Raw genomic sequence first — 22,239 nt, forward strand, 5'->3', positions numbered from 1 at the left:
TGTTACAGAAAAAAAACTTCAACACTACTGTATTTTTTGCTGTTCTTTGACCTTTAAGGACTAATACATTACATTCAATTTACTGTTGATGCATTTCAGCTTGAGTTTATCTGCACAAGTTGGCAAAAGAGGCAACGGCTATTAGAATTTTACATTGTCAATTATATTCCAGAAACGTAGGACTAGCAGCTACCGAGTCAGCAAGCATTCATCTAACAGGAGGAATTTAGACAGATTTTACTGGATTGTTCAATGGCTTTATTTGAAAAGACATTTCCACTGCCATACATCATAATAAAATGGAAGGAATTCCCCTATTAGTCTATGCTGATTCATTGGCTGCTGAGAAGGCTATTGGGATATTGCACAATATACATACAAAAAGGACAAAAAACAGAAAATGGTAAAGAATAAAGTTATAAAAAATATTCTGGGCAGCTTTTAAATAAGATGCATTGAAGAGAGCTAATCGCTGGCTTGTTATAAATGTTATCTAGCCTGTTTATATCTGACATTTAGGTTCACTCATTGATAATGACCATGGTGCAACATTGAAAGCAATGGTTTAATTACAACAAAACAGGCAGAATTGAAAAAGGCTTGTGCTAAGTATCGGTTACTGATTTTTTTTAAAAAAATCCCCAAATATCAAGACCAGCAGATTCATGGGATTCAAAGTTCAAATATGACTATAACCATAATTCATAATTTTAGCACTTGTATCTCAAGGCTAATTTCATGTAACCCAATTCAAAGATATGGTGCCACTATTGGCAAAAGGTCTCAGCTTGAGATAATTCCAACACACCCAGAGCAGACTAAGATTTTTGATTAATTGTCAGATAACATACAAGATGTACTTGATCCTTTTTCCTGCAGGTGAGGCAGATTTGTCACTTATTATTAGTGCAAAAAAAACTTTGCACAATGTATACATGTAGACAAATTAAGAAATGTAAACAAACTAACTGTGCCATAAAAAGACAAAAAACATCAATAAAATGCAAAAGTGAGAGTCCTCAAATGGGTCCCTGATCAAGTATGCTGTTGAGGAGTCTGAAGGTGGAGGAGTAGCAGCTATTGCTGAACCTGGTGGTGTGAGTCTTGGGCACCTACAGTATACCTCTTTTCAGTGAGAACAAGCCATAAGCTGGGTGGAGTGGGTCTTTCATGATTGCTGCTGCTCTCCAATGGCAGTGTTCCCTGCAGAAGTTCTCAGTTGTGGGGAGAGCTTTGGCTATGATGTCCAGGCTATGTCCATCACCTTTTGGAGGGCTTTATGCTCAGGGATATCGTTCAGCATACTTTCCATCCCACATCTAATTAAATTTCCACCTATGGAATCTGAAGCATATTTATGAAAAATTGGTCTTTTTGCAACATTAGTTCATATTCTGACCAGAATATGGCTGCTCTATGCAGCCTAGTTCAGATTGCCAAGAAATACTCACAGACTAGTTGGAAAAGTGAAATTGTTTAACACATCATTTTACCAGTCATCAAGGAACCATTATGACACACTGCTAGTTACAAATGTGGTGCATTCGACCAGAGCACAATCCTTTCTTGTGGAAGTCAGAACAGTCATTTATCAAACAAAATGGAGAAATAATTAGTACCATTGATTTTGTGAACCATTAAGAACACTGCCAACTGTTTAAAATTGTGGTAAGCAGTTACATTACCAAAAACTCCCTGTAGGAAACTGGTAAGCTTGCTACCACCTGAAAATAATGCATCCAGGAGATTTGTTTGCTTATGGCTACTGATGGTCCAAGTATCAGTAGGGAATATTGTGTTCAGTAAAGTTGTGATCTCAATAGCCTCTGGTATTAGTGCCTTTACTAAAATGGACTTCAAGTCTACAATGCAAGTTATGCATGTAATTCAACTTTCTCAGGTTTCTTGTGAAAGGCGAGGCGAAGTTTCAAAGATATTGTTAAGAAAAAACTTTCTTAATATCTAAAAACTGTAGATGGAACTGTCTTGGCTAGCATACTCTTGCTTTAGGGTACCCAATACTTGAAGCAATACCACTACTGTGAAGGTGCACTGTGCTGGATATCCATTGCTTTGTCAGTCCTTCTCCAAGAAGGAAATGGGAGGGGGGAGGAGGCAGAATAGTCAGTAAAAAAGAAATTTTCTGTTTAGGTCATCTCCAGTCAATGGCACTTATCATGTCTGCAAAGAAATTAATTTTTGAGAGGCAAACTACCTCAGTGATACGAGTACAGGATGTTTAGCACTACATTCGGGAATGAACTTCTAGGCAATTATTTTCAGTCCCAGAGGGAAGATGGATTGAAAAGGTATATTATAACTTTTGTCATTTCTTTTTAAGTTCCTTTCATGTTTCATACATGAAAGGACAGGAAGGCCATCAATTTTCAGCACCTGACATGTTTCAAAGACTTTGCATTGCAACTGCTATCCTTGTAAAGAATGCATGCTAGAATGAAACACACTTTGCATTACTCATTACCAGCAATGTACTACTTGAAGAGAAAATAGAAGATTATGGATGTTACTTTCTGAAAACAAAGTAAACTGGGAATTGAATTACAATGCCAATGAGCCAAGAGAGATCTCCAAAGTTCACAGTGAAGCTCACCGCACTTTTGTCAGGTCACATCGGAACCACTGCAAGCAATTCTATTTCCTCAATACAAATAGAAACATTGATAATGATACCCAGCCTCCAGGCAAAGACCTTTGAAATAAATCATGGCTGTTCAGAGATAAAAGTCAATACATTGCAGATTTGGTAGAGTTAAACAAGACCATAAAGAGGATAAAACAAACTGAAATAAAGCTTTTCTGTGGTTTAGAAGTACTTGCTGAGGAACATACTGAAGCTTAGCACAGCTACTGCAGAGGCTCTGTGGAGAAGAACCACAGTTTATGGTCCTATTGCCAGTGAGCAATGACAGGCTGGCCCATCATATAGTTTTGTATGGCATTGACTCATTATTGAATTAATTGCACAATCAATGTGAAAAAAAGTCTAAATTATATTTACTTTGTATATTATAAACACCATATTTTTGAAATAAAAAAAATGCTTTGAGAAACACCGCAACTGAAAGGCTTTCAAGCACAGGGTCATGTTGTGAGAAATATTTAGTGCTGACAACAGCAGAAACAGGCTATCAGCCAGTGTAGGGTTCAGGCTAGGTCAGTGGACGGAGTGAAAGAACACGTTACTATAAGTGATTGAGATGATGTGGTACGTTTACCACAAATGCTTTTCAAGAGGAAAACTATTTTTGCCTTTTCTTTTTTTCTGTAGAATGTCAGGACTTCAGAAATGTTGTATTGCTGGCTTTGAAAAGTATTTTGATAATCAGAGAGTCCTTGTAAAATCTGCCAACATCTGCTATGAAAATTACCAGTGTTTTAGAAAGCATTCAGACAGATGGACATTCAGCTCTGCTGTGTAAGTTGCCCAACTCATTACTGTACTTGAAAAGGAATAAATTAAGGACAAGATTAAATATAAATCAGCAAGTATTATTCAATTTAGCACTTCAGGAATCTTTTGCTTTTCCTGCAATTAAATCGTCGTCATTTGTGTTACACTGACAATATTTCATTTAACAGTATGTTTTTTATTGGAATAATGACAAGAGGTTCAGAAGGTAGGAGGCTTAGCACATCCATTTAAACATGTCAGCCTTAATGTTTCTTTTACTTTTTGTTACCTTTGAATGTTGTCAGTGTACAGAACATATAATTTATCCACTGTGGGGATTTCTTTACCAAGTTACACAAAAACTATTTCCCATGCTTCAAATTACTATGTTAAAATGGAAACGGAGCACTTTTAACCAGAATCTTTGCAGTCCATAAAGTGAGTTACTGGGCAACACAATTCACATTGTGATGACCTTTGCAAGTTGCCCATGAAAATGATAACATGATGAAAGAGGTTTCCTTTGAAGAAGTGGATATTAATTTCAATTAGCAAACATGTACAGTACAATCGGAAGTGATATATTAATTCTGATTAGTTTAAGCAAAGGTATTTAAAAGCGTTTACAAGACCAAGGTAATAGCAGTGGAACCACACATAACTTCAACTGGCATATAGGGTCTGTGGCAATGGTGTGGACAGTACACTTGATCAAATTGAGTTTGGCAGGGAGCTGCAGAGCTTTTTAAAACACATTTACGACAAAAGGAACATTTCTAATAGATGTGCCAGTAAAAGTCAGGAATCCTCGATGTTCCCAAAGTACACTGTAGTCATGCGCTACTCCAAAGGCATAGCGGGAATCAGTATAGATATTAACAGAAATGCAAGTGCAGATGAGTGCAAAAAGTTCCATTTTTTGGGTGAAGAGGAATAAGTATTTTCAATAGATTCGGAAACAGAAACAATAGCATAGCCAGAGTGACGATGACCAGTGCCATCAATAAAAGAGCTGCCATCCACATAATAAGTTGACATCTAGGAGTGGCACATCATCCAATTCTTCCCAAGAGGTAGTAAAAGTATGGTTATGGAATAGGCAATCGTGGTGGGAAGAAGGTTATTTGGAGGGTGGTGATTGTAGAAAGGGAGAAGGGTTAAGAGTTGCATTCATAGCATTTGCAGGTCCACTCTAACACTTCCTTTGCCTTGTACTAGCAATGGGTATGACATTGAAACGTTTGTGTAACCCTGGTTGCCATAGGAGCATGTCAATGGTGAAGTTTTGTGTTATAGTTACCTGCTTGTTCAACCTGATAAAGTCACAGGTTTCCATTTATGAACCAATTGAGGTTTGGTGATGTTTTATGGTTATTTTCTTTGTACCTGTACCTTGTACAAACAACTTGGGAAACTGAATTGAATTATCCCATGAAATGTAACTGCATCACTATGAATGGTAAAGTGGCACAACTGCTGTCTTGCTATGCCAGAGACTGGGTGTATTCCAGACCTCAGGTGCTTTCTGTGTATAGTTTGTACATTTTCAACAAGTTGACATGGATTTCCTCTGGCTTCCTCCCATGTCTCAAAGGTGTGGGGGTTGGTAGATTAAATGTTCATTGCAAATGCCCTTAGTGTGAAGGCAAGGGTTAGACTCCAGGGGGAGTTGAGAATGAATAAAAGTGGGTTTAATGCAGTATTAGTTCTAAAAGCTTGTTGATGTTCATTACTGACTTGGCAGTCAAAAGCCATGTGTTCATATTGTATCTGCCAAGGAATCATGAAGTAGATTACCCTTGACTGTTACTCCTGATGCAGGATGTTACTGATCATCCTGCTTACTAAAATGATCAAATGTTTGTCCAGGACTGATTACATAGGTTGGGAGGAGTCCATGCTACAAGGGTGTAAGCACCACATAAATTTAACCTGTCTGTCCCATGAGAAGGTGATGGATTTCAGTCAAGATGCCCTGACTGACGTGTAGACATCTCACTCATGGTCGACTAAAGGGAATTTATGAAGGAGGAAGGAGACAAAGCAAAAACAAAGGCAGGCACTTTGACAGGGTCAAAGTGAGGAAGAATGCTAAAATAGCAAGATTAAAAATGCTGCATAAGCATTAACAAGGTAGTTGGTACAAATCAAAGTAAATGGGGATAATGCAATTGCTTTTACAGGAACATAGCTGCAATCAAGCTGGGAAATTAATATTCAAGGTATTCAACATAAGGAGATGAAGAAAGGAAAATGAAGTCAAGTAGTGATGTTAAGAAAAGATGGGATCAGTAGAATAGAATAATTATAGTTTACAAGATCATGTTTAAATATGATAATCAGTTTGGGTTGAGCTAAGAAACAGCGAAAACATTGGCAGGATTTATTTATAGGCCTCTAAGTAGTAGTAGCATGGGGCATGTCATATCAAGAAATTAGAGGAGCTGTAACATGAGTAATATAGTAACCATAGGGGATTTTACATATAGACCAGATGAGTCAAATTATTGGTAAAAAGATGGAGGACAAATTCATGGAATGTAAATTAGACTATTTTTTTTTAAAAAACCAATATGGTGAGGAAACAAAAAATAAATTACGGATCTACTTTTGTTCAATAAGAAAGGATTAATTGAAATTTTGTTTCAATTGAACTTTAGGGCAGAGCAACCTTAATGTGATAAAGCATTACAAAGAGTTTGAAAGAGTTATAGTTTAATCGAAAATTCAAATCATCAACCACGGAGAGGAAATAATATTGAAAACTATAACAATGGCTAGCATAAAAAAATAATGTTCAATTTTCAAAAAAAATGCATTCCTTTAAAAACAGAAAATCAACCAGAAAAGTCCATCATGACAGACAAGAAAAATTGGAGATATTTATTATAAGAGAGGAGCTGCTTAAGTTGACAGAATAGAAATAGACTGAGGACTGGCAGTATTTTAAAAGTCAGGCAAAGACGACAAAGAAATTGATGAGTTAGTTTATGTAGGTCAGCACAACATCATGGGCCAGAGGACTTGCACTGAACTGTAATGTTATATGTTCAATTTAGAATACAAGAGAAGACTGGTAAGAAGCTGCAAGAGCTTCCTCATGTATATAAAATGGAAAAGGCTCGTCAATGTTCTTAGAAGCAAGAAGAAACTATAATGCAAAATCAAGAAATGGCAAATGACACATCTGCCTTCATGGAATTCACAAGAAAAAATCTTACAGAAATATCAGTGTGAATTAATGCAAGTTGATAAGTGTTTTTATTTTCTGAACTCTAAAAGATGAGAGGTGCTCACCTCGGTCCAATCTTTCACCCAGAGATTGGTAAGAACCTGGGATCTTGCAGAGGCTTTTAATTTGAGCAATACAAAATCGTAGAAGGCCCTTCCAGCCCATGAAACCCATTTACATTTACACCCAATTAATCTACTACCAACCCTGGACATTTTGGAGGGTGGGAGGAAACCGGGGCACCTGAAGAATGCCCACACAAGTCACAGAGAGAATGTACAAAGTCCTTCAAGGTAGTGCCAAATTTGAACTCGGGTCATTGTCACGCAAATAGCATTGTGGTAACCACCTGCACATGGTGCCCTAGACTGCTGGAAGCTGAGGCACTGACAACATTTGAGTAGTGTCCAAATGAGCACCCAAGGGATTTGGACATACAAGACTATGGGCCAAGTGCTGGAAGATAGGATTGATTTAGATGGGTGAACATGGGCCTGCTTCCACACTGAATGACTTGACTTTAGTTTTTACAGGGTTCAGAAGTTTGGATGCAGGGAGGATGTTTCACTTGCCTGAGTAGTCCACAAACAGGGTTCACAAATATGGATAAACTGTTTTGCATAAGTATATATCTATTCAAGTAGGTGGTGAATCTTTGGCTGTGACACTCAGTCATTGTATTTAATCAAAGCAGAGGTTGACAGATTTGTGGACATTAAGTTAATTGAGGAAACGTGAAAGCAAGCAAGTTTTATTCTCTGAAAAGTAAAGCATGGAAGAAATGGCCGAGGTAATAATTCCACAATGAGAATTTGAAGAAGTTGGAGAATACCCACCTCAAAAATCTTTCCAACTCCTACACAAACTATAATTATTCATGTCAAAATGCATGGAGCAATTCTTCCTGTAAATAGTTGACTGAAAGATCCTGCTTTTGTAATCCTTCTGTTGAAGTTACTTATCTGAATGAATTTTGACTTCAGGGCCAATGGCTCCAATCAATGTATTTATTTTGTGCAGATCCAGGAGGCAGAAGCTTTCTGCAAACTATTTTCTTTCCCCCAAATATCTGCATCTGCTCCCATTTAATTAATCATGTGTAAAATGAGCTGTTACCCACTCACATGTTGTTATTAAAGAGTTCAATGGACAAGATAATGACAACTATTTAAAGACATGCAATTATTTGCTCAACATATCTTTGCCATCAGAACCCTCTGTAATAAGATTCCCCTTCAGTAAGCCGAAGCTTTTGAAATTTTTTGTCTGGTGGGGCAGGCATATACAGTTAATTGCAAGGAAAAATAATATCCCACCTACCGTCTAAGAAGAATGATATCACCTTGGCACAACATAGCACAAAGAAAAAAGTCAAGAATGAGGAACTCAGCAAAAATTGCTCTTTTAGACAGGAAAAATTGTTAACTACTTCATGTCGGATGGTGTGATTTAATGAATCACAAAGAAATTTCAGTATCAATTTGATATTTAGTAAGAAAGCCCATCTCAAAATGTATTTTATTCAACATTCCTCACAAAGAGTGCTGGGTATAATTCAATATGTGCAGTTTTCATCAAATGTAGTTTCTCGAATCAGAGGAACTGCTCATGGGCAGAAGGTTAAACAGAATGCAGTAGTCATTATCATTAAACGGTATCGCAATATCAGTGAGATGTTAAATCAGCTGTTCCAGGACAGGCTGCTCTGAAACATTATATACTAATTAATGTGGTCACCAAGAGATAGAGGCATATTTCATGCTGCTGATCTAATGTCTCTAACATGGATTTTAATTTACGGTCTAAAATTGACCAGTTTCAATCTCCTGTGTTGCACTCAGACACCCACTTGGTACAGAGAAGCTTGAGTGGTGAAACTGGATGAAGTTGGAAATCTGGTGCTCCCTTTATGCCAAAGTAAACCCTTGACATCTCTCTGATCTTTTCAGATTCAGTAACACATCATAACATGGAGTTCTGTGCTGGGGTAGGTGTCACAAAAGTTAGGAATGAGCTAACATTATTGTTGGTTTAATTAGCACCTTTTTCATCATTTAGAAACTAGAATTATTTTTCTGTATCCTGCTGCCTCTGACAGTTGCTGCGGGCCACAGGAGAGACACTGGATCCAATGAATGCCTCCACCACTTTGGCATCCGAAAATAAGAGCAGATGATGCAGTGTGATGAGATAATGTATTCAAGGCACAGTCAATCAGTCCTTTACTGCTCAGTGTTTCTTTATTTCTCAAAAATGATTCGTAATACCCACAAACTAAACACTGTGTTTCAAATCATTATACATGACAACCCGCTTTAAACCCATCACTTATTAACAGTGTATTCTTATTCCCAAGTCCCCATCTGTCTGCCTACTAATTATAGCAATAGATCATTACAGGCAGGTGCCCAGTTAGCATCATAAATTTGTGTACAGGCCAGTGATGGGAGTCTGTGCAAAGAATTCTAATGTTTTTTTCAAAAATGATACAACTGCCACTAAAGAAGATTGACCATGTAAATTGTATTTGTGAATCATAGCAATTTACTGCATAAAAGCTGGCCAATCTGCCCAGCCTGTCTGCGCTAACACCCTGGCAGGATTGGCTTCAAATAGAGATTATCATTTGACAAGCCTCATTTCAATGTTGGTTCGGTGCTCACCAAGGACGCCCTCTTACCTTGATCTTTATTTTGTTAACAACAGGAAAGGTACTATAAAACAAAAGGACAGTGTTTTATGCCCCTATTTAAGAATATGTTGGGGGAGTACTAGGCATTGAACCCTGCATCAGTGGTGGAGAAGTTATTGCAAAAGGCAAGATTTACAGTATTTGCATTTGGAAAAGAGAAGGAGTGATTGGGGATAATCAGCATGGCTTTGTGCTTCAGAAATTCTCATGAATTTCTTTCAATATTTTCAGAAGCTTTGGCAAGGACAAGGCACTGCATGTTGTCTGCCTGCGCTTTAGACTAGGTCCTGTGAGGTAAGCTGGTCCTGACTCTGCTGGATCCAAGGTGAACTAGCAAACTAGATAATAAAATTGGAAACACAAAGGAGATTGGAGACACTGAAATGCAGAGTGACAAGCAACATGTTGTGCGAAGGTGAGTGGATTAAAGCAGCATCAGTGAGACAAAAAGAATGGTTGAATTGTCAGACCAATACCTTTCATCAACTTACCAAATTGGCTTGGTGTGGAAGGCACACTAGTCTTTCACACCTCATTGTCCAATTTCTAGATTTTGTCATCTAAAATCTCTTTGTTCAGCAATATCATCCAGGGCCCTGACATTCACTTGTATGTCCTAATCTAGTTCAACTTCCAAAAATACATAATTTCTCAATCGTCTTCATCAACCGAGTCATTGAGTACAAGAGATGAATTTGCTCGTTATGCTGGTACGAAACATTGGTTAGGTTACAGTTGGAGTATTGTGTGCTGCACGATAGGAAGGATGTGAAGCGAGAGAAGGGGCAGAAAATATTCACAAGGATGTTAAACAGAGTGGTGTAAAAGACTCACCCTTAAAGGGTTCCAGCCTGAAATGGCGACCATTCTCTTTTCTCCCTCTGATGCTGCTTTAATCTGCTGAGTTCCTCCAGTAGATTGTTCTTGGCCCCAGATTCCAGTATCTGGGGTCACTTTTGTGTTCGCAAATACATTACATAATTTAGAGAGAATGTTATAAGAGGGCGATTGGATCAGCTGGAGCAGGACAATGAAATGATGATAGGTGTAGATAGGGTTATTAGCCAGCATCTGTTTCCCATGATAGGGCAGTCTAAATCTATAGGTTTACTGTGGGACGAAGGAAGTTCAGAGAGGATCTGAGGGGTACATTTTTTCCCCCCACACAAAGAGTGTGTGGAATGATCGGCCAGAAGAGGGAATGGGAAATTTATGAAGGCAAGTGAGATTATCTGGATAGGCATGATGGATTGAATGGCCTTTGTCTATTATATAGAACTGTGATTTCTCATGTGCGTATACTCCAAGTGGAAAGGGGGGTAGCGGGGGGGCGTGCGCGCTGTGCGTGCATGAATCTGTTCAGTCATAGCAAGCTGCCTGTCACACAATGGACAGTCTCAACATTAACAGGTAGTCTAGGTTTTATGTTTCATACATCCCTAGCATATTCTCTGTAGTTTTTCTCTCTTTAAATTATTTTTATAATATTTTATTTTTCATTTTTAAATCCATTTAACAATTTACTATTATATAAAACACAAAACATCAAGAAAGCGTCACTTCCCTACCCTTTCTGTGGAAGCCGATTTAAACAAAGAAAAAAATCCCATCATCAGTGCGTATACTAAAACACAGAGATTTGACATTTCCACTATGTTATATTCTTTACAGAGTTCCACTGGCAAGCCAGAAATGATCACATCCCTATCATGGCATCAGTGTGGTGCCTATATGCTCTAGATAAATTTGACCATTTTTCAGGAAGGTGTTATATCCTTTACTAAGACAAACGAGATGTGTCATGCCCAGCGCGGAATGTCACACTGACCACCGGCTGGTTCGCTGCAAGCACAACCTTCACTTCAAGCCAAACCCCAAGAACAGTAGAGCCCCTAGAAAGAGGTTCAATGTTGGAAACCTGCAGTCAGACGAATTGAGAGAAAACTTCCAGGCAAACCTCAAAGAAAAGCTCGACGATGCAATCCGCCTCACAGACCCGTCCCCTGAAACCCTCTGGGATCAGCTGAAGACTATCATACTGCAATCCACTGAAGAGGTACTGGGCTTCTCCTCCAGGAAAAACAAGGACTGGTTCGATGATAACAGCCAGGAAATCCAGGAGCTGCAGGCAAAGAAGCGAGCTGCCCACCAGGCTCACCTTACAAAGCCGTCCTGTCCAGAGAAGAAACAAGCCTTCTGTCGCGCATGCAGCCATCTTCAGCGCAAACTCCGGGAGATCCAAAATGAGTGGTGGACGAGCCTCGCCAAGCGAACCCAGCTCAGCGCGGACATTGGCGACTTCAGGGGTTTCTACGAGGCTCTAAAGGCTGTGTACGGCCCCTCACCCCAAGCCCAAAGCCCGCTGCGCAGCTCAGACGGCAAAGTCCTCCTCAGCGACAAGATCTCCATCCTCAACCGATGGTCAGAACACTTCCAATCTCTTTTCAGTGCCAACCGCTCAGTCCAAGATTCCGCCCTGCTCCAGCTCCCTCAACAGCCCCTAAGGCTAGAGCTGGATGAGGTCCTCACCCAGGATGAGACATATAACGCAATTGAACAACTGAAAAGTGGCAAAGCAGTAGGTATCGATGGAATCCCCTCAGAGGTTTGGAAGGCTGGCGGCAAAACTCTGCATGTCAAACTGCATGAGTTTTTCAAGCTTTGTTGGGACCAAGGAAAACTGCCTCAGGACCTTCGTGATGCCATCATCATCACCCTGTACAAAAACAAAGGCGAGAAATCAGACTGCTCAAACTACAGGGGAATCACGCTGCTCTCCATTGGAGGCAAAATCTTCGCTAGGATTCTCCTAAATAGAATAATACCTAGTGTCGCCGAGAATATTCTCCCAGAATCACAGTGCGGCTTTCGTGCAAACAGAGGAACTACTGACATGGTCTTTGCCCTCAGACAGCTCCAATAAAAGTGCAGAGAACAAAACAAAGGTCTCTACATCACCTTTGTTGACCTCACCAAAGCCTTCGACACCGTGAGCAGGAAAGGGCTTTGGCAAATACTAGAGCACATCGGATGCCCCCCAAAGTTCCTCAACATGGTTATCCAACTGCACAAAAACCAACAAGGTCGAGTCAGATACAGCATTGAGCTCTCTGAACCCTTCTCCATTAACAATGGCGTGAAGCAAGGCTGTGTTCTCGCACCAACCCTCTTTTCAATCTTCTTCAGCATGATGCTGAACCAAGCCATGAAAGACCTCAACAATGAAGATGCTGTTTACATCCGGTACCGCACGGATGGCAGTCTCTTCAATCTGAGGCGCCTGCAAGCTCACACCAAGACACAAGAGAAACTTGTCCGTGAACTACTCTTTGCAGACGATGCCGCTTTAGTTGCCCATTCAGAGCCAGCTCTTCAGCGCTTGACGTCCTGTTTTGCGGAAACTGCCAAAATGTTTGGCCTGGAAGTCAGCCTGAAGAAAACGGAGGGCCTCCATCAGCCAGCTCCCCACCATGACTACCAGCCCCCTGCCACATCTCCATCGGGCACACAAAACTCAAAACGGTCAACCAGTTTACCTATCTCGGATGCACCATTTCATCAGATGCAAGGATCGACAACGAGAGAGACAACAGACTCTCCAAGGCAAATAGCGCCTTTGGAAGACTACACAAAAGAGTCTGGAAAAACAACCAACTGAAAAACCTCACAAAGATTAGCGTATACAGAGCCGTTGTCATACCCACACTCCTGTTCGGCTCCGAATCATGAGTCCTCTACCGGCATCACCTACGGCTCCTAGAACGCTTCCACCAGTGTTGTCTCTGCTCCATCCTCAAAATTCATTGGAGCGACTTCATCCCTAACATTGAAGTACTCGAGATGGCAGAGGCCGACAGCATCGAGTCCACGCTGCTGAAGATCCAGCTGCGCTGGGTGGGTCACGTCTCCAGAATGGAGGACCATCGCCTTCCCAAGATCGTGTTATATGGCGAGCTCTCCACTGGCCACCATGACAGAGGTGCACCAAAGAAGAGGTACAAGGACTGCCCAAAGAAATCTCTTGGTGCCTGCCACATTGACCACCGCCCGTGGGCTGATATCACCTCAAACCGTGCATCTTGGCGCCTCACAGTTTAGCGGGCAGCAACCTCCTTTGAAGAAGACCGCAGAGCCCACCTCACTGACAAAAGACAAAGGAGGAAAAACCCAACACCCAACCCCAACCAACCAATTTTCCCCTGCAACCGCGTCTGCCTGTCCCGCATCGGACTTGTCAGCCACAATCGAGCCTGCAGCTGACATGGACTTTTACCCCCTCCATAAATCTTCGTCCGCGAAGCCAAGCCAAAGAAAAATGTGATCTGTTCACCTGTTCATTTCTGAAGACCATCTATCAATGAGAGGGGAATTAGATTTTCATGTCACTGCTATACATTTCCTTGCCGCACATTAATTAATTTCCAAATTGAATTTACAGAAATTGCTTTATGATCTACTAATACTCGGAAAATTCCCTAGTAAGCAAAGCTCTGGGTCCACTGGGAAGATTACTCCTGTGATCTTAGCCAGAGTATCACCGAGTTTGTACCAGAAGGGTCTCACCTTTGTACAGAGCCAGGTAGAGTGCAAAAAGGAGCCAACCTCTATACCATCCCTGACAATTTTCTTTCTTTTCCAATTCCACCATCTGCTGTCCATATTTTAAATCCAGGAACCTTTTCTCAAGCACTGCATTGATCCAGTCCCAAAATAACCATCCAAGCCTTGGTGTAAAATTAAATAAAATGACTTATTGGTACATTTCAAACAAGAGTTGACTCTGAAGTAAAGCAATTAAAAACATAAAATGCTGGAGAAGCTCAGCAGATCAAACAGTGACCTTTATGTAGCAAGGACAAAGGGCATCAATCATCCAGGCACCCAAGAAGAGTAGCGGGGGCTGTCTCAAAGACTACCGACCACCCAGTAGCACTAACTTCTCGGGATGAAATGCTTCAAGAGGTTGGCCAGAATTTGCACGTACCCAAGTAAAGATCTGGACCCACTGCAATTCACCTATTGTCACAATCACTCCACAGAAGATGCAATATCATGGTCTCTTCTCAGCTTTAAATCACCTCAAAAACAGCAATTCATACATACAGCTACACTTCATCGACTAAGGCTCAGCCTTCTTGACCAGCACTGAGGGAATAATGGTATTGAAGCTATAAACGCAGCCTCTGTACCCCACTCTGCAACTGGATCCTTGACTTTCTCATTGGAAGACCACAGTCAGTACGAATTGGAAACAACGTCTCCTCCTCACTGATCATCAACACAGGTGTCCTTAGCCCACTGCTCCCATTGTTATACACCCATGACTGTGTGGCCAGGCACAATTCCAATGCCATCTAGAAGATTGCCATTGTTCCAGTCTTGTTAATAAAAGCCTGATAGTTACACAATTTCTGTCTTTTGTTATTATGGATGGTACATCAGACAAGTAAACTTTCATTACAGTTTAGAATGAAATAGAGAATAGGTGATAAAATTAGTGAAGCACTAGTGAAAACTTGGAGTCCTTAATTAAGATAATCAACTTGTAAAACACATTCCAAACTATTTCATTTTTTTTCCTCCAACTTAATTATTAACAAGTTCTGAATGTTCCTTGTGCAAAATAAAATTTAACAGATTGACTTTAATCTTTGATTTATATTAACTAGGAAAAATCTGTAGCCATTTATTTTACTTCTTTCTACTGTTTCATTGTATTTTGGGGTTTTTTTTCTGTTAATTGTTCTGGGCCATTTGGTGTCAGTTTTTTTTTAAATATACAATTTTTTACACTTGAGAAGCCTATTCTTTTCCACTTTCTCCTTGGAAATGAAATACCACAAACATCATCTTAACGAGAGCAATGTAGGAAGAGGTAGATTTAAAAAGGCATTTCCCTGGACAATGATGCAAACACAAGAGATTTTACTAAAACAAAGAATTTGTCATACCTCAGCCAAGATGCGGGTGAAAGAGGCCATATACAGTAGATGCAAGACAGGCTGGGTGAGAACAATTAACAACTGGTTTGATTCTCCGAAGCTACAACGTACTTAATTTCTCATTCTACAATAAAATCCCCATTATCCGGAATTCAAGCAACTGGCAAAAATAAATCAATGTCACAAATAAATGGAATTAAAATGATAAGTAAATGTTCTCCAAATACCACATAAACCTTTGGTGAAGGTGGGAGCAAATATTCAGCCAGTGGAGGTCGTTGGTCATGCTTTGCTCGTAGCAGCTGTCTGAATAATATTTGAATAAAGTTGTGTTTGAATAAAATGGCAATGCTCTGGAAAGAAGAGCAGATTGATGCCGCTCACCTTTGGCTGCTTGCTGAGTAAGAGTCTTAGAAAGGAGCTGCCCTGCTTTGTAAGAATCTTTTATCTTCATTAGTACATTATTAAGAACAGTTGTAAGACTTTAAACTTTAGAGAGGGGGTTAATTATCAATAATGTTATTTTTCCTCTTTCGGTCGCCTTAATGGAGGAGGAAGAAATTGCAGATGCAGTGACCGTTAAATGTTTTCAAAGAATATGACTGAAAAATTAAGTAAAATTCTTTATATATTCATGCAGTGAACTGTTTAGTATTTTTGCCTTTTCGGCCATTTGTCCTCAACGCAGATATTTTTGTGAGGTATTGTAAGAGAGAGTCTCAAGCAAGCAGAAAATTTGCATGTTGGTGTTAGGATACAAGTGGTTTTATTGCATTGATTGGGTTTGCTCGGAAATGACATGAATATAATGCCCAACGAGGTTTCAAAAGCTTCTTCAGCAGAAAGTTTATTTGCAGCTCTGCACATACAAGTTTCTTCATTTTTCACAAATCCATGTGTCATGAATTTATCAGAACAGTTCTATCAAATGACTTCTCCACTATTGTAAAGCAATGTGATCAACTGACAGGCACAATTTTATATTTCTAACTGAATCACATTATCAGTAATTGCACATTTCAACACGGTGTTTGCAATTTTGTTGGCATGCCATTAACTGTAATGAAAAACGGACACTACTTCTTTTCAACAAGGCTGAGTCATTAATGTTCATGTTCCTCTGTAAAGTATTTGGCTTGTGTGTAGGATTTACATCTTTGCACAACCTCTGATTGATTCAGCTTGGCTCTGCAGCTGGGTGCAATATGGGTCTCTGAGTCAGGTACACCCATGTACATCAATCAAATCTCAGAAAGAACAGCACAAGGGGAATCACATTGGAGACTGGACAGACTGAGAGATCACTTTGCTGAGCAGCTTGGCTGAAATAACGTGGATCTCCCAGTGGCCACCCATTTCAATTCCCTGTCTCATTCCCTTGCTGACATGTCTGTACATGGTCTCATGCAATGCCAGACTGACACCACCCATAAATTGGAGAAACAACACCCCATCTTCTGTCTGGGCACCCTCCAACTGGAGAGCATTAACATCAACTTCACTGGTTTCCTTAACCCCCCCTCAACACCCTCCTCTTCCCCTTGTCACCTTCTTCCAGCTCTGTGTATCTCTCTCTTCCCTTTCCCCCCAGTCTCCTTTCACAGAGCCAAAATCATTCTTCACCTCTTCTCTCACCATATCCAATTATTACCTTTAGTTTATTGGTCTGGACTTCTCCCCCTCCCATTCTTCCCCTTTTCTCACCCCAATCTTTAATTCTGATGCTTGCCTGCTCTTTGAAATGTCAGTAATATATACACTATTTACTCCCTGGAAGAGGCTGCAAGACCAGCTGAGTTCCTCTAGCATTTCTGTGTGTTTTACTACAAGCATAGCATCTGCAGGCTTTTACAATGTTACAGAAGGCCTGCATGTACAACCACATACTTTTGGTAATGCTGTCAAAATATTGTCCTTCCCCGAGACATATTGGCAGCAAAAACAGCTCACATCCCTGAAACACTGAGTGCCCACACCATAAATCTGAGTAGATTTTACTGAGTCAGAAAACAGATTGTTTGGTCTTCAAGGCTCACTACTGTGACATCCCTTGTTCTGAGAAGCAGAGTGAAGATACCGTGACAAAAATACCCATGGACTGCAGATAAATTAACAATAATATATTCATATCCTGGGGCACTGTGCATCGTGGGGATGCACAGGGCTACAATTTTGGTGAGTTTTGATATTTCTATTGCATTTCTCCACAAAACAAACTTTGCTTAGTCTATCAAAATTATCATGACAAGTAAACTGAATATAATTTGCTGCATGAGTATTATCCTTTACTTTTCCTTGATGTTTGTCGTTGGAGAAATAATTCCCTGGTATTTTTCCTTCTGCGTACTCAGAAACAGAAAACTGTCCATTAATTATCTGGTCTTGTGAAGGCAATCATTGACAATAAAATGAGCTACAATGCATGGAATAGTAAACATTTCTATGAACATTAGGAAGTGTTTTGGGCCTCACATAATTATCAAATCAGTGGTTCTCAACCTTTTTCAACTCACATACCACTTTAAGTATTCCCTATGCCATAGGTGCTCTGTGATTAGTAAGGGATTGCTTCAGGTGGGATGAGAGTGGGAAGAAAAAGTTTGAAAACCACCATTTTAATCGTACCTCATTGACTCGTTATGTGCATGGTTTCGTAACTCCAAAATGGGCCAATGACAATTTTTCTCAAGCAAAATATTTCAGGAACATTTGGGACTAGAGCAGTGATTCTCAATCTTCCCTTCCTTCTCACATACCACCTGAAGCAATCCCTTACTGATCACAGAGTACCTATGGCATAGGGATTGCTTAAAGTGGTATGCAAGTGGAAAGAAAATGCTTGAGAACCACTGCATTAAAAAATATATAAAGTTTGATTCCTATTCTTTTAAAGTCTTCGCTAGCATGCCCATTATTTATTAATAATGTGTCCAAATTATTCACACTTGCAAACAGGACACAGGGCACAGTACAGTAAGTTTCCAATTATCTGAAATGTTTGGGACTAGACCTATCTCAGTTAAACACAATTTTTGGAAATACGGAATTTTTTTTTTAAGCAGTCCTGTAGCATCAGGAGAATGCTTGCATTGGTTGTTGCCAATCCCTGACACCTCCCCACGCAGCCGCTGATCCGACACCTCGCCACTGCTGTCGCTGATCCTGCCCGGGAGTCCTAGGTCCCCGCTCTTGCCTGGGTGCCAGATATCTCATCTCATCTGTAAGTGGTAGGAGATTGCACAGGGTTTGTCCTTCAGCAGAATTTCAGGGTATTAGACAGAGGGAGCGGCTCAGTCAACTAGCAAGACAGCGCAGCTCAGGTGGATGAGCAGGGAAAGAGCGGCAGTGCGGCTCGGGCAGGCAAGCAAGGAGAGAGTACTGTATTCAATTCAAATTCTGAGAATGCCACAATGCAATTTATTACAAAGTTGCAGTAACTAGTGGCAAAAAAAGACAATTTACAAATAAATAAATAATCAGTGCCATCCTTCCCTTCAATGTGTAACCTGTGGACAAATGTCTCCTTTGTAAAACAGATTCACTGTAGCCCCACTTGAGCACAGTGGGTTAAACTTAACTTTTGGTAAGATATGAAGGCCCTGAAGCAGGCCTTTGTTTGACTAATTCCAGACAGCTCCTCATTAAGGAAAAGCTGGGTTATATTCCTGATGGCAAATAGGTTGAGAAGGAGATCTGATGGAAGTGTACAAGACCTCTAATTAACATGTTGGAAACACTCAAACTGTGGTGAAGGGATTAGAGTCAATGTTTGAAGTAAATAATCTTTGAACAGAACTAGGGGGAAAAATGTAAAACAAACATGCCGAGCAAGATTCAGAGAGGCAAAATGGAATAAAGTGCATGCCTGTGATGGAGAGAAGGCCAAGGTAGTCCAGGTGACAGAACTTTTTTCTCCCATCATCAAGATGAATTAAGGCTGCCAGAGGGAATAAAATCAAAGGGCAGTTTGATATTTGGAGCTGTTGCTGGGTTCTGAATCTGGATGTTATGATATGGCAGAATGCAACTTTGGACTGTCAAGTTAAGGCTTACAGATCTCCCCATTAACTTCCACTGAAACCTAGTCAATCAATCCCTACCCCACTCCCACACCCAATTTTAAACACATCAAGATATCACTGCCAATTTATCCTGGCCAGTTAAAATACCAAATTTTTCTTATGGAGCATTGGAGAATACCAGGTCAAACAGCATTACAGTTCTTGAATACACCTCATGGTTTGACAAACTATTTAGGAATTTTATTTTGCCAACTTCTTCATATCCCCTTTTCTGTAGGAGTTTTTTTTTTAAAAAGGCATTTGTCCAGAGATTCATCACTACTCTAAGGTTACACCAGTGCATTCTATTCAATGGAATAAATTGTGATGGCTGAGTACATGAGCAGGCGTGACTTTGCATCATCTTCAGTGACATCAGCCGGTGATGAATTTCAGGGCAATTCTTTTAATTTCTCATTCTTGTATGTCTGCCTTTCTACGTCTGTTTGTCTATGCTTATCCCTTGTTTCTCACTTTTGTTGATCGGATGATCTCCGGTGTGATCCTGTAATACCAAAGCTCCAGCAGCCCAAGTTTTTTCCTGACCTCCAGTACACTGCATGTAACTTCCATGTTCTCCTTGTGTCTGTGTAGGCTTCCTCCAGGTGCTCTGGTTTTCTCTCACATCCCGAAAATATGTGGGTTGGTAGATTAATTTGGCCACAGTAAATTGGTCCCATAACACTAGAACACTATAGCACAGGAACAAGTCCTTTGGCCCACCCAGCCTGTGCCAAACTGCTATTTTGCTTGTCCCATTGACCTGCAAACATTGCCATCCATCAATGTACCTGTCCAAAATTGAGCCAGCTTTAACCACTTCATCTGGTAGCTTGTTCCACTTTCTGACCACTCTGTATAGATGAGTAGCTGTATCTAAGGCAGCACGCCTAGTTTAACAGTTATTGCATTGAAGCGCCAGCGACCCAGGTCCAAATTTGGTACAGTCCGCAAGGCATTTTTATGTTCTTCTTGTGACCGCGTGAGTTTTTTCCAAGTGCTTCAGATACCTCACACCCTCCAAATGTACATAATTGGGGGTTAATTAGCTGTAATTGGGTGGCACTGTTTCAAGGGGCTTCTACCATGAGTATGGTTAACATTTTTTTTTAAGTCAAATCTCAGGTTGATTGTTATGTGGAAAGAATACAAAGGGATTGGTGTAGGATTAGCATAAATGGGGGCTTGATGGTCAGTGCAGCTAAGTGGACAGAAGGGCCCTTTTCTTTGGTTTATATTTCCAATAGTCTGATACAGCCCAGTGTTTTTCGGAGTTATGCTGTATGAGCAGTGACTTTCTTTAATTACTCCACAACAAGCACAAATACAAACGGAAACGTATGGTTTCATTAACAACCACAAGGAATAAGATGCTTTGAAAGGAGGGAAACAAAAGTACACCATCAGATCAACTGGATCGAGCAACGGGCACTGAAGGACACAGAGGCCACAATATTTCCATGAATCAGCATTGCCTTGAAGCAAATGTCATGTTTTTATCTGAAACATGGGGTTGGAAAAAAAGTAGCATTTATATCCTCCTTCTACCCAAATGCACAGTACGGAGATGGCAATCAGAAAATAATTATAAAACATTTTTATATATTTATATAACATCTATATTTTGCACACAATAATAGGGTTCTTTTTGTTCATGTCTCTTGGATTCAGATTTCAACAACAATATTGTTTTAAGGAACCAAAACTCAAGAGAAAAGTTCAACGGTGAGGAACCCACCCTGGCAACTGTGGTCAAGGGACTCACACCAGGCTGCTAATTGCTGGAGACTGGCTGAATGGGTATCAGGTATTGGAATCAAGATGAGAGAGGGAGCTGAGGACTTCCTGCTCAAGTCAGACATTTTGGATCTGGAGTTCGGGTTGCCGGTGGTTTTGGACTGAAATCTGTGTGGCTGCAGAAGCACTGAATCCATAGACACTCAGTGATTCTCGGGGGGGGGGGGGGGGGGGTGGGGGCCCAATTTTTTTTTGGCTTCTCTTTCTCTGACTGTAGCAGCATCAAGCAATTTCTGCTGCTGCCAAATCTTTGTCTGCCTTATGATTGACTCAAGGAATTTTTGTTTAATATTACATTTGTTTTATTACAGTACATGGCAATAAAGGGATCTTCATTCAGAGGATGGATGACTAAATTAGCTGTACTCAGCTGTCTGCTCCTTCAAGTTGAGAGAGAAGATCATAATACCGGCATGAGGGTGATTATGGATTTTACTAATGAATCAATAGCTGGAGGAGAGGATATGACTAAACAGATGGACAATTGGGTATAAACATTTAATCGGGTCTGCATTTTATTCTCAGTGCCATGCAATTCTATTTCTGGGCTTAGAGTTCCACAGCACTGAGAAAACAAGTGCAATCTTAATTAAAATGGGATTACCTAAATCGAATCAATTTACTATTTTGAAGTTTCTACTTCTCTTCGTGCCATGTGGAGATCGGTCAGCGACTTTTCAATCATCATCATTGGAATTGTAGTCTGGGCATGAATAAAGGTGCTGTGCCTGTGTTTGGTTGTCAAGGACAATTTTCAGCATTATCTGTCTAAACAAAACAATAATCACCTCTTACTGATCTAGTTCAGCAGGAATTCACACTACTCAAGGTCCTGTCACACTCAAATGACATTCTTTACCTGGCAGCCTCATTGTTTAGTCAACATACTGTACACACTTCACAAGAAGTAGAAGTGGGCCAATCGGCCCATCGAGTCTGCTTTGCATTCTAATCCTGAATTGATCCTTCCTCCAACTCAGCCCCATCCTCTGCTTTCTCCCAGTTACCCCTGCCCTATTACCTGTTAATCTCTGCCTTAAATACACCAAATGACCCCACTTCAACAGCTGTTTGTGGCAACAAGTTCTACAGACTCAACACTC

The 22,239-nt window shown here is 40.4% G+C and overlaps 1 protein-coding gene and 1 long non-coding RNA gene across 7 annotated transcripts in view; one reads left to right on the forward strand and one right to left on the reverse strand.

Moving 5' to 3' along the window:
- The window catches only part of lrp4 (low density lipoprotein receptor-related protein 4), a 426,474-nt gene that overhangs the window by 252,179 nt on the left and 152,056 nt on the right, over nucleotides 1-22,239 (reverse strand). The gene's annotated exons all lie outside the window — the stretch shown is intronic.
- Nucleotides 1,535-6,654, forward strand: LOC138751875 (uncharacterized). Its single transcript, XR_011350239.1, has 3 exons — nucleotides 1,535-1,668; nucleotides 3,290-3,436; nucleotides 6,472-6,654. It is a non-coding gene; the product is annotated as an uncharacterized lncRNA (long non-coding RNA).

The sequence above is a fragment of the Narcine bancroftii genome, chromosome 1 (genome assembly GCF_036971445.1).
Source record: "Narcine bancroftii isolate sNarBan1 chromosome 1, sNarBan1.hap1, whole genome shotgun sequence".
Taxonomy (NCBI): domain Eukaryota; kingdom Metazoa; phylum Chordata; class Chondrichthyes; order Torpediniformes; family Narcinidae; genus Narcine; species Narcine bancroftii.